At 42.0% G+C, this 14,124-nt stretch overlaps 1 protein-coding gene across 2 annotated transcripts in view; it reads right to left on the reverse strand.

Annotated features, from left to right (window-relative positions):
* Positions 1–14,124, reverse strand: part of dok4 (docking protein 4) — a 55,502-nt gene that overhangs the window by 40,121 nt on the left and 1,257 nt on the right. The gene's annotated exons all lie outside the window — the stretch shown is intronic.

Raw genomic sequence — 14,124 nt, forward strand, 5'->3', positions numbered from 1 at the left:
ACCCCCCCTTCTCTCTTTCTCTCTATCTGTGTGTCTGTCTGTCTGTCTGTCTGTCTGTCTGTCTCTCTCTCTCTCTCTCTCTCTCTCTCTCTCTCTCTCACACACACACACACACACACACACAAGCACACAAGCACATACACCCTTATGCCTCTTCCCAGTCTGCCCCAAGGCTAACACTTGGGAAAGCGTCAGTCTGTCTGCTCATAACTATCTGTCACAGATAACGGTAAGGATAAACACACACACACACACACAAACTTGCACTCACACACCAACATGTCCCTGGACAGCTGGGCAACAGACAGAGAAGACAGTCCGTCTCCAGCCCCATATCAGATGATTGTGAATGAATGCATATACTACAAACACACACACACACACACACCACACAGTCTACTCACAGCCATTCATGATTATCTTACAAGAGGCATTTGAATTGTCAGGCACACTTTTTCACGTCGCTGTTCCAAGAAAAACAGGATGAGCAGCTCGTCTCAGGCCTTTCAGAAAGAACACTGTTCAAAAAAAAAAAAAAACCCAGCTATGTACACATATTAAAAAATGTATGAGTGGGGGTTGGGGGAGGTGTTGTGTCACTGAGTTAGACTACATGAAGGCCTATGTTCATGCAGCGCAGAGAGCAGTGACTGTGACAGCAAAGTGCCAATTATGTTCATTTTGCAGCCTGTCCTGACGCTGTCTGCTCTGGAACAGACAGAGCAGCCGACCAGAGAGATGTGTCGATACAAATTGGGCGCCGCGGCGTGAGGGTGGTTAAAAACATTATGCTTGGGCCTCTGCCTTCTCAAAAGCCATGACGCCACATGACGCTGGTCCACTGATGTGTTTTTGGCATTCATGTCAACATGAAGCAGAATGTCAAAGCAATGTTTCCAACTTCTTGTGGAATCCATGAGAGCAAAGGGAGGAACTGCCCAGTGTTAGTGTGGTGTTCCTAAACTATTTGAGTCGCTGGATGTTTTTTTTTTTAATGTCTTATCTGCACTTTTCCATAAATATATAAACGTACTGTTAAAGGATCTGAGGAGGATTATCATACTGTTGTGCCTGATCTGAAGTGATCTGATGAGTCACCTCCTTCTTACCAACATGTTTCTAAAACTTTCTGTTGCATAGTTGTAACAAAGACAAACAGTTCGGCATTCTTCTAAAAGATATTCCCTAGTCTAGTCATCTAGTGTTACTCATGTTACTGGTGTCACTCCAGAATCCATCATAGGAGTTGAGCTGGATTGAGATCTGGAGCCTGTCAAGGCCACAGCATATGATTCACATCATTTTCATCCTCACTGAAACATGACTGGGAGTTATTATTCTGTTTTTCCCCCTCATTTTTTCCCCCTTAATTTATCACTCGTCAATATTGTGGAAGTCCTTGTGTCCTTCACCTTTTTCGAACTCTAACGAAGGCCATGAGCATTCATTCACCAACAGAGTCCAACAGAGGACTTTTATGTATCTACACAGAAGCGGCAGCTTATTTTCTTCTCCTGAACACGTAGAGGCAAAGCAGCAAATGAGTTGTTTTTTCTTTGTTTTACAAAACTGCAGTAAAATTGTCACAGATTGATCAAAATACATCAGACATGCAAACGTGTAGAATTATTTTGGGGTAATGCTAAAGGAAACCGTTAATGTGATGATGTAAAAAGTTTAAACCAAATGTTACCTCATGGTTTAGCATTAGTGGCTACATCTGCATTTGATATGGTCAGCCACTATGTCCTTATTAATTGCCTTGGAAATTGTGTTGGTATCAAGGATACTATGCTTGCATTGTAATGGGAGAATTCTCCTGAACCAGCCCACTTCTCATGTGGTGTGCTCCAAGGGTCGATTCCTGGTCCAGTGTAGTGATGCTATGCTCCCCTTGGGTGAGATAATAATAATGTTTATTTCCACTGTTATGCAGATGACACCCAGCTTTATGATCCACTGACTGATATGTCTTATGTTATGTCTTGCCTCTGACATCAAATTCTGGATGTAACAAAACTTTTTCCAGTGCAATGAGTCCAAATCTGAGGTCCAGTTATTGTGTCCCCCCAAAACCTGATCCGTGATGCCACTGTATTTCTGGAAAAAACACACCATTCCCACTAATTCACACACACACACACACACACACACACACACACACAGCCTGAGAAAAGCATTAGAGGTGAAGGAATGGATGAAAAACACAGAGCGAAGCCCTTCAATAACAAATTGTCTTATGTCTCTAATAACCTGATAAATGATTAGATGGAGAAGAATGGTGCATAGATTCTGTTTCGCCTGCTCCAGTGCCACACCTGTGCCAACGCGGCTGGTGCCAGTGGTATTCAATGAGCACCAATCACCCATCACTTCCATTTTACATTTCCATTTCAGGCATTTCTCTGGCACTCATCTGCAGAGTGACTTACAGCGAGTGCAGCAGCAGCAGACCAGGCCTCAGTTATTTGGCTGCCATCAGCCACCATCACCTTAATTTGCTGTTAAAAACAAGCTGCAAATTGGTTTTGGAGACCAGAGCCTTGTTTACACGTGTCACAATTTAACCTTCATGCTGACTAGTTTTAGTGAGCAACAAATCCGCCATTTATATGAATCCACACTCACATTGTAACACCGCATTACTGGGCCTGCATGGTGGCCCTGGCATCTAATGTGTCTTATATAGAAACTCTCTCATGGAGCATGCACAGACAGACACACACACACACACACAGTATCATGTACACATCCATAAATACCAGAAGTGACAAGATTCATCATTATATATTTATATATACTGTATATTTACGGGAAAATGAACACAAAAGTCAGAGATATGGCTCAGTTACTCCCTCTGTATGCATGTGCCAGACCTTCACTCTCTTGGTGGGTCCACAATATGCCATTATTTCATGACTGTTCCTGCAAACATAACTTCTACTTACTCAGATTCTGAAAGTTTCACTGTAAGATCCCTGTAATGTACATGACTTTATGTGCTCTGTAACACACTTGCATTGTGGGAGAATTCTGCCATCCAGTTAGACCTTTGAAGACTCTAAGAGCTCGGATCAGATCATGAAGAGGGAACACTCAACCTGAGGTGACTGGCATTAGCATCAGCAAGTTAGACTTCCTCTAAAGCACAACAGCACCTACCTGTACTGATCAGCATATTATGTGGTAGATTTCTTTTTAAATGAATAAAATGTTGCTCATCCATCTACACTCAATAACCTATAACAACATTTTTGCAAACTTATTAAAAGTCAAAAAGCGAAATCTCTCATTGACATAAGTATTCAGAGCCTTTGCTGTGGCACTTCAAACTGTGTTCAGGTGCATCTTGTTAGCTTTAATTATCTGTGAGGTGTGATTGGGCATAATTTAGATTGGACACATACCTGTGTATATAAGACGTGTATTCACACAGCATGTCATGACAAAAACAAAGTGGCGGGTGCAGACTTGGGGCGAAACTGGCAATGTTATCCATTTACAATTCAGTCTACAAGACAACAAAGTGTGCAAACACTGAACAGGAATTGTGAACACGTATACTGTCATTAAAGAGGGAGATACACACATGCCTTATGACTACAAGTGCTGTGACTGACACTAATTAGTTTTATTAACTAGTTTTGATTAACTGATCACTGTGTTGATTATTTTTAAGATGAACCCATCTATTGTTTTAGTCTATAAAATGTCAGCGGAGAAAAGAAAAAAAAAATCCCAAACCCAAATATATTCAGCTCACAGTTATATAAAAAAAGAAAGCAAGCACATCTCAGCCTTTTCATAGAAGTGAACATCTAATTTGAAAAAAAATAAATAACTACATGCATAAAAATAGAGTCATTACCTAAGTAAAACAGCTGATTATTGGGAATTATTACTCTAAAATGTTCGCTAACAATTTCATCCCTGAACAGTGAAGCTGACAGTTTATCCTCTGGGTACCATCTGAACTGAATGCCTAAACCCAAACCTTACCCTAACCCTGACCCAAACCTGATTCTAACCTGAACCCTCAAAGAGCCCACTGAAGGAGTGAGGAAGAAAGGATTGGACAAAATGTCCTCACAATGATGGTTTAGAACAAACATTTGCCTACATAACCATAAAAAGACATGTACACACACACACACACACACTCAGAGGGCACAGTCAGTGGCTCTAAATCCTTGCCAGCTGCTACAGTCTGGTGAGGACTTTCAAAGTTCAAGGCTAGAGAGGGATATGCCATCTTCCAGAATGGATGATGGAAGAAGGAAAGAAAGAAAGGAAAAAGGAGGGAAGGATTTCCGAAAGACAGTAAGGGAAGAGGTAAAGAAGGGAGCTAGGAAGGAAGGAAAAGGGCACTGGTCAATGAACACCATCTGTTCGTGCTAGGATGGACCACTGAGCTGTCTATAGATATTACAGAGTCTGGTGTCTGACAAGTGTGCATTAGAGCTTTGACTAATTATCAGCCTGGATGGTTATCAGATCAGATATTCAGCATTTTAACCATTATCAGAATTCATGTAGAATTAGATAATAGAAAAATAATAATAATTTTAAAAAATGTACTACTTTGACTCTCGCTGTCTATAAACACCACTCTGCGGTCTCGAGCAATGTCCCGCCTACAGCACCATGATTGGTCACACGTCGTGAGTGATAGCCTATCAACAGTGAAGGTAAAAGGATGCAGATACTGCAGAAGCTGCAATAAACATCAGAATCCTCTGATCTATTTCTATGATTACAAGCATGAGCATGTCCAGTTTCCCAGTTACACTGTAGCCGCCTCTGACTTTATATGTAAATGTTGTGTGTGTTCAGGTGTGCATGCATTCATTTATGTTGTAATTGGCCTTGTGAACAGAAGAATTTAAACAAAGTGGAAAAGCAAACCTGTGCACACACATCAAACAGCTTCATACTACTGGGAGAGCAGTGTGTGTGTGTGTGTGTATGAATGTAAATGTCTTTCTGTGGTTGTGTGGACAAACTGATTGAAATCATCATTGTGAGGACATTTTGTTTGGTCTTCACATCTTCAAAGGTCTGTTTGAAAGTTCAGACCTGGTTTTAGGGTTCAGGGTAGAATCAGGTTTAGGTCAGGGTTAGGATAAGGGGCTATGGAATGCATTATTTTAATGAGTGTCGTCACAACTACAGTAAAACAAGTAGATATGTGTGTGTGTGTGCGTGCATGCGTGCGCGTGTGTGTGTACATGGGAATCATCTGTTACTAGACCTGAATAAAGCTGGAGATAAAAGAAGCCTAGGAGAGATCAAAGCAAAGGACAGAGACTCTTCCTCTGTCTCTTTCTATCTACATCAGTCTGCCTCTCTATGTCTCTCTCTCTCTCACACACACACACACACACACACACACACACACACACACACACACACACACACACACCAGTAATGATAGCAGCAGCATAGCTTGGGTGCTCCAGTTCATTAAGCTGCAGGTGTTTGGGCAGCAGTTGTGAGTCGGAGTTATCAGGGACATGACTTGACATTTTGGACAGAAAATTTCAAAGGTTGCCAACTGTCACTGCCAGCAAACTGTCTGTCCCCATCTCCTCCGTCTCTCTTTCTTTACTTTTGAAGAGTTTCCTTTGATACGTAAACATCTGAAATATTAATGACATCCACACGGAGTTTGACATCAAGCCAGCTGTGCTCTCCCTGTCTCTCACTCAGACTCTGAATTAGTGGATGCTTTACTAGTGTTGGGACAGGGACTTACACAGCAAGAAGGTGACAAAGTGAATGAAAGTCAGTAACAATTAAATTAGTGGGGGACTAACAATCTTCAATAGACATCTGTTGTTGTGATTTACTGTGAGAGATTGTGCTTTAGAGAGTGGCTGTCAATTTAGACCTGAATCACAGCCTCTGTCTTCAACATGTCCTGGATTCAGACAGGTCCACTACTAAACAGCTGTCCCATGACAATTCAGCAGGAGGATTAAGAATGGGGCATCTTTCTATGAAGTTATAGTTAGATACCTACATTCATAAACACCTGGCACAAGTCACTTTTTCTTTACTGCTAAATTCTGTGCTGCCTTGTGTGAAACAGGACACTTTATCTACAGTAACCTCTGTCCTCATATGTCTGTCCTGTCATGAGTAGGACTTGTTGTAGTGTCTTTATTGTTAGTTGTCCTGTATTTAATTTGAGTAGTACTGTCCAGCACTTTGGCTCCAGAGAAACTTTCTTTTCATTCCAGCATACGTGTGACAGAGTATGAAATGGTTGAATTGGCATTAAAGCTTGTTTGACTTGAAATGGATGAGTATGGATGATCTGTCAGGAGGAAAAGGAATAAACTTCCCAAATCCAGGTGTGCAGTGCTTGTAGAGACTCAGTAAGCCAGACTTGAAGCTGTAATTCCAGCCAAAGCAGCTTATACAGTCCTGAATGAATTTGGTAAATGAGAGATTTCAGTTTTTCATTTTTAATAAACTCACAAAAAAAAATAAAATCCAAAAATATGTTTTCAAATTATCTTTACACATTACTGAATGTGGGCAAAAAATTAAACGAATGAAACATTTTTATTCTTCTAAAATCTATGACGTAATAAAGTATGTCTGTGTAAGAACTGGAGAAAGTATCTGACTCTATACAAATCCCTACTGTCTCACAACACTTCCTGTCATATTGACAAACCACAGTTTAGAGTTTTTTCCTGTTGTCACAGGCGAAACACGTCCTGCTGTGGAGACAAGACAGTTACTAATCGTCTCATCTGACACTGGACTAAAAAGACAAACAAGCACATTTTCCAAAATGTCTGAACATTCCTTTAAATTCCTCAGTCCTTATCTGCGGTCACGCTGCAACAGGAACTCAGACGCACAGGCAGCAGCCTCTTTATCGCGCATCCATCTGCGGCATCTCATTGGCATCATGGCTTCAGGAATATAACAGGACTGTTATTCTATGACTGCTCTGCATGTGACTCCTCGTCGTGCTAATGTAACAATTAACAACTGCTTTACACCCACACATGGTCACAAAAGCAGATTTCTATCAGGATAATTATTCCAGACTCTTTCCAGTGAAAGAGATAAAGGTCAGTGATACACACACAGACACACACACGCACACGCACATACACACTCAGCCCACCTTCCTCCCACTAGTCCTAACTGTCAAAGTGTGATAGGCCATGACACAACAGCACTGACAGTAATCACACACTTGTTTTGGGACTGGAAAGGCAGGACTGAACAAACAAAAAACACAAAAACACACACACACACACTTCTGATACACACCTACACAAAGAAACACAAAGGAAACAGTTAATGAGCAGAGATACTGGAGGAACTGTCACACTGGTATGTTGGTTTTGGGCTTGTATGATCATTTTCTGTTTTATTTCACTGCACCATTCATTGTGCTACATGCTAGATTTTATCCCACGGTTCATCATTTGGTAAATGAAAAATGGGGTAAAAATCCCTTTGTTGGATTTGCTGTTCTTTTCACTCATACATGTGATTAATCATGTGATTCTTGAAGGATTCTTAGCTGTAACCAGAAGCAAGCAGGGGGACAGGAGGCTATCCCAGCTGACTACCGGCGAGAGGCGAGGTACTCCCTGGACTGGTGGCCTGGAGAAAAACCTTGTCTTATTGTTGACACAAAATCCTCCTCTAACTGCTATTTTCTTTACTCTAATATGAAGCTTGATGATCCTGATGGCCTGGCTCCTGCTGGTACAGAACTGCCGCTGCAATGATGCTTGGAAAACGTCATCACCTCAACACAGTCCTCTCTTCCTTCCAGTTAAGCATGAAGCTTTATTTCAGAATTGCCCCCCCCCCCTTCACACTTTATTTAGTCAGACTGATTCAGTTGTTCTTCACAGTGCTGCCAGGCCCCCGAGGTCCTGAGAACATAGACAGTGGATCAAATGACTACGTGTAATGTGAAAGGTGCTGGACGTAATGGTTGACACCCTCACAAGAGAATAACTCTGAGGTTCCCCTCAGCTGTGTTTCGGTTTTGGTCAAACACATGACTCTAGCTGAATGCTCTTGTTGCTCTATGTATGTATGTTATTATGCTGAATCACCTCCTCTGTTCTTGCTCTGGGGACCACAAAGACAGGTCAACTTATTCTAGCTCTCATGACGTTATCTGGCTTCACTAAGCCGAACGTTGGCTGCCCTCGATAACCTGTATCATGAAGCTGGTTGGTTATCAACTGAATTTGTTAACGCTGGGTTTATCTCTTGCTACAAGCATGTTTATGTAAAGGTGGGGTAGGGGGAGTTGTTTTGGCTTTGTCAAAACCATGAATTAAGTATTTAATATGATATGATGAGATAAAATGGTGATACCCGCGGGTATCTTTGGTTTATAGCGACAGGACAAAGGGATCTTACACAAGATGGATTGTAAAGAATAATATCACATGACTGGAATAGAAGAAGAAGAAGCTGTAGAAGCACTAGAAATAATTTCAAAATAATAAAATAAGGCTAAGGCAATGATAAGGCAAATAATTATAAATGTGATGGACATTAAAAAAGTTACAGGTAATGTTGCATGTTCTAATCCTGGGAAATATTTCATTCTGTGTGAATTATTGTTCTTATAAAAAATTTAAAAAAAAACAACAACAGAATGTTTAGTTTATATTTTTGTCTGTGTTTGCATCTCCCTGACATTTTTCTTCCCATGTTTGTGCATAATTTAATTCAATAAAGAAAGAAAATAAAAACTAATAAGGTTATATGTCAAGTTGAATTTTTCCTATAGGGCTGCACCAAATGCTTATTTCTTGCTTGTTAAATGGCTTAATTATTAATCAGTTATCAAAATTGTAGGAACCTAATCGATTCCTTGACTGATCATTTCTCATTTAGAACTTGTTTGCAAACCTTTTCAGCTTTTTATTATTTTTTTAATAAAAAAACATTTTTTACATAAAGTCGTCTCCAAATAATGGCTGACTGTAGGACATCTTTGAAGTGGCTGGAATTTTTCCCACTGTTATTGTGCTACATTTATCTAACACATATGGCTTCTTTTAACAGTGATGTAAAACATTAATGCATCACACACTGAGCCTAACCCTCATAACTGCATTTAACACAAACTACAGCAGTTTAGAGAGTTTAGAGTTCAGCAGTTTCTCATACCGTGGAAGCAGTGATGGAGTCATTTCAGCAGGCAGCAGCTGAAGAGGCAAAGTAGGAAAATGGCTATAAATATTTTAACATACCATAAGTTCAGCTCATCAGTGTAAAGCGGACAAACTGATCTTTAAACGCAACGGCTGCAACGGGTCATCTGATGATCTGTGGTTTGATACGTGAACGCACGTATCAACATTTGGAGGCAGCATGTTAAATCTGTCTCCTCTGGCTATGACAGAACAGTGACTGGAAATGAAAAATTGTGATGAACTCAAATGACAAGTTTTTGTTGGTAGAAAGCACAAAAGTACAAAATGGTATAACTGATCATAACCTTCCTGAAACCATGTTCACCCACACAGTTACATAAAGAGCAGCCTGGCCTGGCAACACTGCCTTACAGCTTCATGGATGAGTGTGAGATGGATGAGAATGAGATGGATGAGGGTGAGATGGATGAGGGTGAGATGGATGAGGAGTATACTGTCATTAAAACACTGTATACGTCAAAAACCAGGTTTTAAGCCTGAATGAGTGAGTGAATAAGATGAGGGGATGAGTGTGACAGAAGGAGGAGGATGAGAGGATGAGAGGGGGATAAATGCACAAGAGAAGGAGGATGAGGAGGAGCCTTCATCTCCTCTCTCTTCTGGAAGTTTGGAAGCTGTGATGTGGAAACAACTGGAGACTGTCTGAGCAGGAGGGTGAGAGACCTAGACAGGCACACAGAGAGAGAGAGGGGGAGAGGGAGAGAGAGAGAGAGAGAGAGGGGGGGAGAGAGAGAGAGAGAGAGAGAGAGAGAGAGAGAGAGAGAGAGAGAGAGAGGGGGGGGGGAGAGAGAGAGCATCCTGAACTCTGTCATTTACAGATGTGGAATGTGGCAGTCAGCTGGACTGAGCACTAATTACAGACCAAGTCTCTCTCTCTCTCTCTCTCTCTCTCTCTCTCTCTCTCTCTCTGTCTCTCTGTCTCTCTCTCTCTTTTGCTCTCTCACTCGTTGTCAAGACGAGTCAACCAGAACCAGACTGCACCCACAATCCTTTGCTCCAAGCTCCAGTCCCCAGACACAGAAAACAGGCCATACCCATGATTCTCTCTCTCTCTCTCTCTCTCTCTCTCTCTCTCTCTCTCTCTCTCTCTCTCTCTCTCTCTCACACACACACACACACACACACACACACACACACACACACACACACACACATACAATAATGCTGGTGCTCCAGCTGCTGCACTTGAAGCTGCCTGTGCTGATTATGATCCATTCACACAAAACCACCAACTTCATTTAATGAAGTCACTGAGCTTGTTTACTTCACAGGGAAATAAAATGAAAACAAGTCGTCAGGGGGACTAACGCTCCATTTAACAAGTGGAAGAACAGCACATGACTTTACTGACTGAGTCAGTTCAAGCAGGCTATAGAACTGACATGAAACAGCCGTCACTGTAATGATATGGATATACAGCAACCTGCTATCATATGTTCCACATGTGCTGATGCCTGAACCAGTTCCATGCACAGAAGAAGCCCGAGGGATCTTTGTGTTGAGATGATTTTGTCACACATCCTGTTACCAAGTTAATATTCCTTACACACTGTGCAGGACTGACCTCTAGCATTAAGGAGGAGACTCAACAAAATCCAAAATAAGGGCATGAGAGAGTTCAAAAGAAATGAAAATACACTAACAAGGCAGAAACAGAAGAAAGATATAAAGTAAAGGCTTCATCAAGAAAAATCCTGCTCCTTCATGGAGGTTTCACTATTCAGTTCAGGCCCGTGATACTCCAGGGGCCTGGGTTTGAATCCAACCCGGGCCCTCTGACACCTTTCACACAAAGTCATCTGATCCATTGTTATAGTAAAAATATTGATTACTGCAGCTTTAAGCCTGAATAAGAGATGTGAAGATGTTTACTCGATGCAGTATAATGACACACCTCACATGTCAGAGCTTGGTAGTAAAATGCATTTATCAAGTTACCCACATTATGAAACTCTCTCTCCGATCCAAGTTTACTCAAATCACAGTTTTTCAGCAAACTGTCTGACTCCTACGTTACTAAACTCAGAATAACAACAACCACAAGTTCAACCAGTTCATCAGCCCACAGTCCAGTGCACAGGAGCCAAGTGTGGACATGCTCATCCTGTATCAGTCAGGACAAAGAAATCAGGAGTGACTGAGCATTAGAATATATCAAACATTTAGTAATTAAATACTTACATGAACTGATTATGGAACTTCATCATCATAGAGCCTTTAGTCTTTTCTTTATTGTTACCTATGTGAGGTGACACATACATTTTATCTAATGTTGTGTGAAAATAAAGTTTATTTCACCAGACTGAGCACAGATGTGTTTTTTCAGCATTCACTTCCAATTCCATGAGAAAATTCTCCAGTGTGACATGTGGACAGGAAGAAGAATTACAGCTGGGAGGGTAGACGGTGGGTAGACGGTGTACATACTGCTGTGACAGCTGACATATGACGCCCACAGGGTGCTATATGATCTTCTGTCCCGCAGCTATCTGTCACTATTCTCTAGTCATTCGCTTGTCTGCTGCTCTCTCCTGCTCCACGTCTCTTCATCCTTAACTCTCGAACCTCCTGCGATCCACCTGCTCCAGGTGTGTGTCGCTTCCCCGCTGCCCAAAAAAAAATGCATACGCGCAAATGTCAAGTAGCAGTAAGAGCTGAATATAAGCTGATGGAGAGGACACAACCTTCCGAGCACGTGTGCAAGCACACAAATCTGTGTGCGTGTTACCACAGGTCTGGAGAGCACTGTAAACCAGAGCTCTGTCTACAGCCAAACTGTCACTTTGTCTGTGTGTAAAAACAGGCCGCACATTGTAATAAGCTGAAATAATAGTGTAGAGGACAAGATAAACACACACCTGTAACATATCATCACAGGTGATATGCAGGTGACTGAGCACACCGGTCCCCCATTCTTTGACTTTGGTCACAGAGGGTTATTCTGGTGTCAGGAGTCTGAGTCATGCATAGCAAAATTATTCCTTTAAATTGAGGAATATTTGATGATCACACACACACACATACAGTATATATGTATGAGAAGATTGATATGACTGTCATGGGCTGGAGTCAGGATGTTTTTAGTCTCCGTACCAGATGCAGAGGGAAACAGCCAAAAAAAAAAATGCATTTACCAACATGTCCAAAGCTGCTGAGTTGACATGCTGTGTCTTGTTTGTTTGAGCCGTACACAAACAGAAATGTAAACATCAGTTTGTGGTTTTTGGGGGAGCTACACGATGAAACTGTGACGGCTGACAACAGCTGAGCACAGCCACTTCTCTGGAGTTGTCAGGTTTGGGGAGGCTTGGTATTACCGAGACAACAACTGCACTCATCAGTCTGCAGCCTGCTCCGTGGCAGGATACGCTGCAGAGAGGTGTTTGGGTGGATGGATCCACTGTTCAAAAAGAAACAGTGTGATTTGCTGTTTCAAAGGTTTTATTGTTTTGTTTTGTTTTTTCTTCTGATGAGGTTTGAAGGGACTGAAGAGAAGCAGATGACTGTGGATTGGTTTATTCTAACTTTGCTGTCCTGTGTGTTTCCTGCTCATATCTGTACCTGATTTATACATTTAAAACAGATCAATAACTAATAAATAATTTTTAAAAATATATATAAACTGAGCCGCAGCTGTCATTACTCACATTACTCACAGTTAACAATGTACGTACTGGCTGGCTCCTAATACAAATCAGAGGTACTGGATAATTAGCAAGAGAGAGGACCACAACAGAGTCTGTAGCAGTTAAACTACAGAGCTGCACAGGTCTGAGTGCAGCTACTGTTGCTTCACCAATTAAGCCACGTTAGAGAGACAGTAGAAGACTTAGTGTCTCTCTCCCTACTATAGAACGTAAAGGCTTGTTCAGAGCCTGAGCCGATGGAGCTGCTGTCAGAGCAAATTAGAGCAGGAAAAACACTGGAGAGAAGTCACCCCCCCCCCCACACACACACACACACACCCTCCACCATCTTTCTCTTCCTCCTCACCATCCCTTCTTCCTTTACCCTCCATCCCCCATCTCCTCCTCCTCCTTCTGTCTCCTGACTGTATACCCCTCTCTCCTCATTCAGCCGGAGACTGAATTGCACACACACACACACACACACAGAGCTATCATTGACATAATGCATTTCCTATCCCCTAACCCTAACCTAAACCTGATCCTAACCTGAACCCTAAAACCAGGTCTGAACCCTCAAAGAGCCCTTTGAAGGAATGTGAGACAGTGAGGACCAGCCAGAGTGTACAGACATATACACACACACACGCACACACACACGCGCGCACGGAGCGTGCACACACCTGCATGATATACTGGAGACACCACGATATTCTGGACACAGATGCAAACTGAGATTTGAATATGCATGAACACACACACACACGCACACACACACACAATACAATGCACATGATGTAAGAGCATGTGTGTGCGTGCGTCATACACTGGTGAATGGTCTGTTGGTCACACACACACATTAGACAGCTTCTCCATTAGTGTGTTTAGGTGTGTGCACCATTAGCACTATAGATTACACACACATGACAACAGTGACAACTGATCCATTAGCAGAGGATGTATGCTGTACCTTCTCCTGCACAGTATCCACACACACACACACACACACAATGGCTCTTAATGACTGCTTTCTATGATGCTAACATACCAATGGTAACAGTGTTCAACACTCATCCTTCACCCTGAATACCCTCCACTCCACACCTATCCCCTCTCCTCCCTCCCCAGCATTATCACACTCACTTATTACCAGGATCACTCTATGGGCTGCTGAGATAACAGAGACCAGCGCTTCATTAACAGCACTAAAACAGGGGACACCGTCATCAACCAGGGAGACGTTCCCCTTTGAGGAAACACTGTCCTGTGGTACTTTTCAG

The sequence above is a fragment of the Toxotes jaculatrix genome, chromosome 1 (assembly GCF_017976425.1).
Source record: "Toxotes jaculatrix isolate fToxJac2 chromosome 1, fToxJac2.pri, whole genome shotgun sequence".
In the NCBI taxonomy this organism is placed as follows: domain Eukaryota; kingdom Metazoa; phylum Chordata; class Actinopteri; family Toxotidae; genus Toxotes; species Toxotes jaculatrix.